The sequence below is a fragment of the Bufo bufo genome, chromosome 4 (genome assembly GCF_905171765.1).
Source record: "Bufo bufo chromosome 4, aBufBuf1.1, whole genome shotgun sequence".
NCBI lineage: Eukaryota > Metazoa > Chordata > Amphibia > Anura > Bufonidae > Bufo > Bufo bufo.
In genome coordinates, this window is record NC_053392.1 from 30,231,111 (window position 1) to 30,241,193 (window position 10,083).

The 10,083-nt window shown below is 43.5% G+C and overlaps 1 pseudogene; it reads right to left on the minus strand.

Moving 5' to 3' along the window:
• Window positions 1-990: 990 nt before the first annotated feature.
• On the minus strand, window positions 991-9,883 carry LOC120998933 (annotated as a pseudogene).
• Between the last annotated feature and the right edge of the window lie 200 nt (window positions 9,884-10,083).

The following is a 10,083-nucleotide window of genomic DNA, read 5'->3' on the forward strand; positions in this document are numbered from 1 at the left end:
ATCTAAGCTCTATGACACCTATATGTATCTAAGCTCGATGACAGCTATATGTATCTAAGCTCTATGACACCTATATGTATCTAAGCTCTATGACACCTATATGTATCTAAGCTCTATGACAGCTATATGTATCTAAGCTCTATGACACCTATATGTATCTAAGCTCTATGACACCTATATGTATCTAAGCTCTATGACACCTATATGTATCTAAGCTCTATGGCAGCTATATGTATGTAAGTTATATCACAGCAATATCTGTATTATGGACAATGATTTCCTCTGTGATGTTCCTGGGGGTGGTTTTGAGTTACCAGCTGGGGCTAGTAAAGATCTCCAGACGCAGGGCAGCGGGCACACTGGTGGACCGGAGGGAGGGAGCTTTGGAATCCATGGAATCTTTCTTCACGGCTGCCGGCACTGATAAGGATCGCTCATGAGCGATCCCTCACAGGAGCCGCGGCAGCCAGATACAGAGAGACAGGGGGCGGGCACCAAAGGCTCTGACGTTTCGTTTACAGAGTCGGGCCCCTACCTCAAGCAGGGAGAAGTCTGTAAACGAGACGTCACCGCCGGAGCCTGGTGAGTGACGTCAGGTGTCACGTGACCCACATCGGGCGTGTGGAAACACAGCAGAATAAATAATGAATGTACATTAGAAATGTGTTTTTAATAATGTTTTAAGCCACCTTAACATATATTGATTTAACTCGGATAACCCCTTTAATAAAAAAAACTGATTGAGGAAGATCCAGACCGATACGAGAGTAGATATATAACTAAATAATACAAATTTAAAAGAGTAATAAATACAGATGCAGCCGAGCTAAACTTGATGGTTAACGCATTAAGTAAATAATAGGAAAAGAAAGGTAACTAACTTTTCAATGGATTTCAATGGCTTTTGTCACGAGAAAACCAAGATAAGACTGTGCCATGTGTTATCAGAGTCAAGTTTAACTCGGCTACAACTGTACATTGAAACACAAATCAAAATTCTCCTGTACAATGTCTTCTTATGACACTTATATTGGACTTTGTGTTGAGTTCTGGTCTCAGTAGAATAATGTAACATTTGGGAATGAAGATACAGCCCAGAAGTCCAGCACTGGAACATGAGATGGCAAAAAACTTCCACAGCCACCATGTACTTCCCCTTGGTGCTGAGGTAGGCCGGGATGAAGGAGATCCACACACTGCAGAACACCAGCATGCTGAAGGTGATGTACTGAGCCTCATTGAAGGTGTCTGGAAGTCTTCTGGCCAAGAAAGCTACAATAAAGCTCATCATTGCCAGAAATCCAATGTAGCCGATGGACAAGTAGAAAGCAATGGCAGATCCCTCCGAAAATTTATCGGAGTGGGCCGACTCCCTGCTACAATCTCTTGTGCCATTAATTGTATGGATATGTGGAGAGAATCTCTAAATCGCACATCCTCATACCTATGCTTCTGATATACAACTGTTTTCAATTATCAGCATTTCTTATGATAAAACATGGCTGTACAGCGATGCTATCAATCATTTGCTGTGCACTATAGAGAGGCAATTAGTATACAGTTTGATCAAAGCGCATAGGCCCACTAACCGCGACAAGGATGCCTCTTGTTTAAGTGGGAACCTACTCTAACCATGGCGCAGAGCCGTGCGGCGACCGACACGCCTCCACACCGCTCCAGCAGGCAATGGGATCCAGCAGCCACACAGCGGCCCCACTGTACAGTGAGGCCACATGGGCCCCGGGTCCCATCACTCCGCCAGCACGGCACAGAAGCAGAGACGGCCGCCGTCCAGCGCCGCATGTGAACTGGTGCAAATGGCTCACCTGTTCACAGCCTCTCAGGAACTCCAACTGAGATGTGGTAGGAATATATAAACCCTTTGCAGACTTCTGCTAATTAAAAAGCACCTGAGCCACATGGGGAGGAGTGCTGATTCAGGGGAGGGGGGAAAAGAAGTTTATAGCCTAAATTGTATGGATATGTGGAGAGAATCTCTAAATCGCACATCCTCATACCTATGCTTCTGATATACAACTGTTTTCAATTATCTTGTGCCATTAATACCAGGATATTTGAGAGATACCAGCACTGTTTTGGTTAATTTTCTCTCTTTTGAATGGCATGAAAACTATACATGGGTGACAGCAGACATCTCCTCATTATATACTAACATCCCCCATGAATCCGCTATTGTTGCTTTGAAATGGTTTCTGGAATGTTATAGCAATTATACTTTAGAACTGCAGGAATTTTTATGTTTGGTTCTGGATTTTTTGATGAGACATAATTATTTTATGTTCAACAGAAAATACTATCTACAGCAATCAGGAATCCCTATGGGAGCTAAATACTCACCGTCAATAGAATAGAGAAGATTTCAAATGGTTTGGTCGTTATATCGACGATATGTTGTGGGTGTGGCAGGGGGACGCAGAGAGGATAGCTGACTGTATAGAATATCTCAACAATTGCACTGCATCAATAAAATTCACTTTTTCCAGCGATCCAGAGAGAATTGTTTTTCTGGATTTATGCCTGGAAGGTGTCAAAGATACCAGCAGGGTGGTCACATACACCCATAGAAAATCTACAGCTGGTAATACCATTCTCTCTGCCTCCTCCTGCCATCCACCACACGTCATAAAAAACATCCCTAAGGGAGAAATGATTAGGGCAAAGAGAAATTGCTCCACCCCAGAGCTCTTTGAAAAAGAAGCAAAAAACATTGCAGCCAGACTTAAAGTGAGGGGCTACACCCAAACTAATATTGAGAGAGGAATTAATTTTGCCAGATCTAAAGATAGAGAAACCCTTATTTTTCCAAAAAATCATAAAAATAAGAACATAGATAATGAGAATAAAAATTCTGAGCGGGACATTAATGATAAGGGACATGAAAATAAAAATAAAAATAAAAATAAAAACAAGAATAGTAATAAAAATATCATGACTAAGGACACCACTATTAAAAAAGAAGAACCCATCACCTTTATCACTAACTATAGTAGAGACTATTTTAAGGTTTGCAAAATTATACGTAAACATCTCCATATTTTGAACTATAATGAAGAATGGAAAAATGTAGTTTCAACAAGGATTAGATGTGTAGCAAAAAAAGCCCCCACAGTAGGGCAAAAAATCAGCCCCAGTTTATATAGGGAGAATCTCCCCAAAACAACTAGCTGGCCCAAAACAAACGGTAATTACAAATGCGGCAGCAATAAATGTATATGCTGTCGACATATGCTTATTTCAAAAGAGGTCACATCTGTGGCCAACAATAAACAACACGTGCTTAAGCAATATATAAATTGTAAAACAGATCATGTAGTTTATGTTATAACATGCAAAATATGTAACCTTCAATACGTGGGCTGCACCACTAATGAACTTAAGGTGCGTATAAGAAAACACCTGAGTGATGTCCCCCATTTTATGTCCCGTAATGTCTCAGCGGCTACCAGACATTTTGCCACTGTTCACAAAGGCGATGTTTCTGCGTTTTCTGTACAGGGAGTGGAAGTGGTTTCCACACCTGTCAGGGGGGGCGATCGCAAACAGAAGCTTCTAAGTAGGGAAACATATTGGATATTCATTCTTGATACTTGCAGGGAGGATCCACTAATCCAGGAGCACCTGGGTCTGGGACACAGTCCCCAATTAACTAAGAAGTAGGAGTTACCCATTTGTGTGGTATATAAAGTTTGTGTTTTTAGTACACCTTTGTATTGTCTTGAAGAAGGGCTCAATACCACAGCCCGAAACGCGTCACAATCTTGTGTCTCTCCATGTGACATCTTTGTTGGATTTTATTACAAGCCGAATAAAGAAAACTTTTTATATGCTGAAGCTGGAATCAACCTTTCTCTTTGTTCTTGGACTTATCAAGTGTGGCTAGGTTCAAGCCACTTTCCTTTTCCGTGCTTCAGGCAGGTGACCAGAGGTGAGAGCTGCTAAAACCCTTTCCCTTATCATACATGGCAGATCCCTCAATACATTGTAAGATTATCTTTCCAACCTCTATTCCAGTGTTATAATCTGGGAATGGTGGAGAATAAAACAACCAGAGGACACAGATCAAAACTTCTCCAGATGAACCTATAACAAGTAAGGATGTGGAGAGGTGTCTCTTCATCCACTGCCTCAGTGTCCTGCCTGGTTTAATGGCTTGAAAAGCCAAGACTACAGTGACTGTTTTAGCTAAGACTGAAGAAACCGCAAGGCTAAAAATGATTCCAAAAGTCACTTGTCGGAGGAGACAAGATATATCTGAGGGATGTCCAATAAAGAAGAGAGGACATAAAAATGAGAAGATGAGTGAGAGGAGAAGTATGAAACTGAGATTCTGGTTATTGGCTTTCACAATTGGAGAATCTTTATTTTTTATAAATATCCCCAACACAACTATAGTCACAAGGCAAAATGTAAGATTTATAATAATTAGAGATGACCCCAGTGTGTCTCCATAAGACAGGAATACAATCGGTCTTGGGACGCAGGAATCTCTTCTTCCATTTGACCAGTGATCGTTAGGACACACTAAGCATGTTTCCATATCTGCAATCAAGAAATGATTATATTTTACCATTGTAAATTTGGCGGAAATGTCAATTTATAGTAGTTGTCATGTCATCACTGGCCTGCGGGAAACAGCAAGAAGGCCGCGGTGCTACATCCAGCGCCACTGCCTTCTCAAACAGCTGATCGGCAGAATTCCCGGGTGTCGGACCCCCACCGATCAGATGCTGATGATCTCTGCAAAGGATACATGACCAGTAATAAAAAGCTACAGAACCCCTTTAATGACCCACATTTTGTATCCTTTGAGGATGTAGCCAGGTTTTCTCATTTTGCCTCTTTGCATTGGGGCTCCAGATTCTTTGAACCTTTACCCTCATATAGCTTCATGAGGTTTTGTTTTTTAATAGGATTAGATGAACTTTCCCATGGTGCTGAGCTGGATCAAATATCCTTTCATTACATGTATTTTTATTTTTGATCTCAAAAGGAAATTTTAATTGTGATACTTATTTTATGACTGTAATGAAATATACAAGTGTACTGATAGTATGTAATTAGCTGTTGGGATATTTGGAGAGGACATCTGGACACTGCACTGCGGACCTTCAATAGCTATACATAATTTTTACTAAACCTAATTATATGATAATTCCCCTGTTACACGGGCGGCTCAAGCTCACTGCTGCTGCTTTACATCCTAATCTTCACCAACCAATGACTAGCAACCAGTAGATATTTAAGGCATCTTCCCTGGTAGTGGTGCCTACCTCTGCCTGTTTCTTGATTGTTTCTCTATTGCCTAACCTGACCTGTGCAGGATTTTACATATTGATCCAGTGCCGCTTGCCGTGACCTTGGTTATGGTTCTCAGATTTGCATGGATTCTGCCTGTCCTGACTTTGGCCTGTCACTGACTATGAGTTTGATTGATCTCTCGGTGCCCTGAACCAGTGTCTCTGACTCCCAAAAGCCAGCTACCCAACCACATTGGGATTATTCCAGAAGGTAGTGGCCTGGTGGTTCCCTGCAGTGAAGTCTAAATCCCTGTTTTGGGATAAAGGGTGAATACCTGCGGACTGGCTGGATAACACCCTTAGATCTAGCCCAAAGTCAAACCGGTTGGTTGGTACAGTGTTTTCACACCAACTGCCATAACATTCCCTTGTTTACAATTTCTTAGTATTTCATGGCCAGTTTTTATACTGACATGTTATGGTGTTAGAACAACTGGCCCATTTACTCACATTTATCTTAGGATACATATACATTTATCAGCAGTTGCTTCATTAGGTTGGTGATAAACATCTACTGTCAACAATAGCAGATCTATTCATTGTCATCATGGTAAAATGTGTGCAAATCCTCATGCACCCATGTGTCTGATTCATTTTGATAAAGGTAATGTTTTCGACAATGTTGCCTATTTGGGTGTAATAACGGCACCTGCTGAGCTGAAACCTCTCTCTGAAATCACAGTGAAGTATTGACAATACAATTCAGCAGTAGGCACAGGCACTGCACTACTCACAGTGGCCCCACTCCTCTTCCTTCGACAGCTCTGGTTCCACCCACCATGGCCTTCTGCGAGCCAATCATACTTTAAAGACTTCCAGGCCTGCTCTATAGTGCACATGCATGCTTACTCTCAGCCTCTTGAAAGGTCAGCATGTGCACGTCCAAATCCTTTCCCACCCTGTCCCTAGGTATTTAAGTTGCCCTCCCCTTTTGAAAGGGAGTTTGAGTTTTAGGTTTTCTAGTCTCTAGTAAAAAGCAAAAGGGTATTTTCTGTCTGACTACCCATTTACCTTACCCCAGCCTGACTACCGACTCTGACTTCTAGTTGCCTTCCCTGACCTAAACCTGTTTTTTGGATTACCCTACTGCCACCTGTCCTGATCTCAGCCTTGTCTTACGGATATCCTTGTATGCTGCCTGCTCTAACCTCGGCCCATCTCCTGACTACACATATTACCTGATCCTTCAGTGCTTTTCACTGGTGTGTCCGACCCTGTTGGTCAGCCACCAAATGCACTAGAACCATCTGAATTGGTAGTGGTTTGGTGGCTCCTCCTCAGCAAAGTTCGGATCCAGGGGTTAAAGAGTGAATACCACAGGACTAACAGGATCATGCCCTTAGTGTTATTCCTAACCAAACCGGTTCATTGGTAAAATGGATCCACACCCACTGCATGTTAACAGAGTATGTGCTGGAGGAAGGGCACACACAGTCATGTAGACAACGAGACAATTTTAAACAATTTTAATGTACATAAAAATGTACAGAAGGCTAGAAGTCACATAGTTACATAGTTAATGCGGTTAAAAAAAAGACATAAGTCCATCAAGTTCAACCAAGTGTGAATATTATATAGCATCATTAAATATGAGTAAAGACGCGGAACTGTGCGACATTTTGAAAATGAAACAGTTTTTACAGACAAATGGCGAAAAGTACCAATGCCATAGAGAAGAATAAAATTTGGGTGAAGGTGCAGAACTGTGCAACATTTTCAAAACAAAATTCTTTTACAGAGAGCTGAGAAGAAATACTGCTGCCATAAAGGACAATAACAATTGCATCCTTAGCAACAGGATGCAATACTCTGTTTCTTCTTGCAGCTGCCATGTGCTGGGGGATATTAGCAATGGGCTGAATGCTCAGCTGCTCTATTACTGTGTGCTAGTGTTTCTGACTAATGGAGCTCCGAGTAATGGACCTATCAGGTTCTGATATAGGGACTTGTGCTCTATTTAAACCTGTTCCTGGCCATACACCAGTGCAGTGATAGTCTCTGACTCACTAGCTGTGCTCCTGGTTCCTTGCTTCTGTGCTTATTGGATTGCTCGTTCCTCTGACTCTTCTGACCACTCTCTGTATCTCATTTGGTACTCCATATCTTGTCTGGTTCTGACCCATGTATGTACGACTCTGGTATTTTGTTTGTCTGTCTTGTTTGTTAGTGCATCTCTGCACTTAAATAGCGTAGGGACTGTCGACCTGTTGCGGTCTAGCTATATAGGGCTTCTACTACAAGTAGGTAGGGACAGCGGGCTGGGTTCTAGCCTAAGGACTCACTGTCCATGTTTGTCCCCACCTACTAACTGAGTCTGTCATGTAAATTTCACTAATATAGCTACCAGCAATGGCCATCAGAACATTGCAAAAACATTATAACCATAAACATTGGGCAGGCTTTCCTTTTGAAAGTGCCTAAGTCCGCCACATTTCCCCGCTGTCTGCTATTCCCCTAACTTCCCAAGGCTGCCTCCCCCGACATCACAGTGATGCAGGGGAAGAAGCCTTGGGTGGGTGGGGAGAAGGCCTTTCTAGAAACACACTGATATTGATGCACTGAAATGTGCTGAACGGGAGCAAAATTGCAACTAGTTTGTAAAAAAAAAAAAATTGCAACTGCACAGAATATCCAGCAAAACGTGTGCTGTTGGAGGTACTGTGCATATGCCTATAAAACCCAAACTATTGATGGTGAGGTTTTATGAATAAAGATAAAAAGGCTAGCTACTCATGCACAATATAAACATATCTTTTTGGAGGCTCTGCAAGATTTGTGTGATTGCAGTGCATTACATGAACAGCTCTAGATGCCCTCACTGTAAGGTAATCACACAGAACAATGCCCCTATGTTCTCCTTCTCTACTGATAAAACCCTGACATTTCTACCTATTAGTTCAATCTACCAAACTAAGTATGTCCCTATACTATCCCTGCAATACCCTAAGATGGCTGGCTTGAGTTTGTAATTGGGGTCTGCCGAGTCAGACAGACTCATGTGACACAAGTTCACAATGGCATCTGTGCTTCAGACAGACCACAGAGCCTGATGGGACAATATCTATCCAGCCACATGATAGGCTGTCTGCAAAGCCCGCCAGCCAGGGTTTCCCCCAGAGTCATGTGATCTGTCTTCCCCATCCTCCCCGCTCTATTTCTCTTGCATTTTAACAGTAAAATTTCAATCACTGTTTTGCCAATTCCTAAAAAGCAAATTGCCTAAACTACGGATTTGTTTGGCAGAAGAATTTTTGTGAAATTTATATCAAATAATTTACAATCAATTTCATCTTCACTACTTTTATCCCTTTTACAAAAAACCTTCTTTGGAGAATGATAAAAATATGGATTCCTCTATATGATATTTATATTAAACACCTGGAGGAATGGAAACTAGCAAAATGGCACCTTCCAAAATATAATTGATCTACCCGACATACAGATGTAGCCAATGTTATCTTGACTGGCTTAACGTGTTAATGCAACAAAATGATATTACAGTGATCATGTTACAGTGACCCTCCTGGCATGCCTGGAGCCAGGATAATGTTGGCTACATCTGAACACATCTTTTTTTTGCAATAGAGCTCAAAATGAATGTTGTCTGATCGGTGCTAATGCCCATCTTGTAGATTTGTACTTTCATATGAAATTGTCCCAACTCACCAGTCTGGTTGGAGATTTCGCCTTCTGCACAGGGGGCACAGTAGTAGCAGCATTTCTGTTTTCCTTCCAGTAGGACTTTCCAGTATCCATGGAGGCAACTCTCACTACAGGTGGAGCGCGGTGTCTGGAAAAGTCATATAAACATATACCGTATTTAATGCTTGCCTTTTGAGACATAAAGGTGCTCTCCCTTTTATAATATATAATCTCCAGATATTGGGACCTGTAGAGGAATCCATACTCATCCAGTCCCTGCTACTCCATTATGGCCCTCTGACATCCAAGCTGTCTGCACTGCACTTCTGGTCCCAGCCAATGACTGGTCTCAACAGTGATATGTCCCAAAGTGGCACATCACTGCTGGGTGATGTACTGCGTGGAGATATGTCACCTTTGAGGCCACTCAGTGGAAGCAGTCCATGCAGGAAGTTGACATATAGAGACCAGAACTCCAATGAAGAGCCCTGGAGCGAGGGAGTCAGAACCGAGCAATGGGGACTAGTAGCTTAAGGCTGACGTGTCAGCCTGCATTTGTGGGAGGGGCGCAGGCTCGCATAAAAGGAGGCTTGCCCTCTCCACACTTGCGTGCGTTTCCGGTGCCTGTTTTCCCGCCATTAACGTCACGCCCCCTGCTGCCGCGAAGCTCATCAGGTAAGTGTTCTCCTGCGGGTCCCCCCGATGCTCGCCTGCTCCATCCGGCTGACAGGGTAAGTTACAACCTATCTCCCCCCCCTGGCGTGCTCTTCCACCACTGCCCGGTGTCACCTCAACCCACCTTTCACTCCCAGCGAGGCGGCAGCGCTGTTCCCGCTTCCGGTGCCAGGCAGAAGAGGGTCACGCAGGACGGCAGGCAGGTTCGCAGCGCAGCGGCTCGGTTGCTTCGGCAACGGAGTCGGCATCCCGGCCCGCGTCATGTGGTAGGCTCCCCCTCACGGCTCCGGGCGCTCCGTCCCAGCTCCTGTCACGTTCCGGGTCCTCCCCTTACCCGGCTCTGTCAGGGGGGGGGGACCCGTCCTGAGCCTGTGCCGCGCAGGGGGGGCGGGGGTGATGTTGCTCACACCGCTGCAAGTGTGCTGGCCAGCCGGCCGGCTGCGGTTAA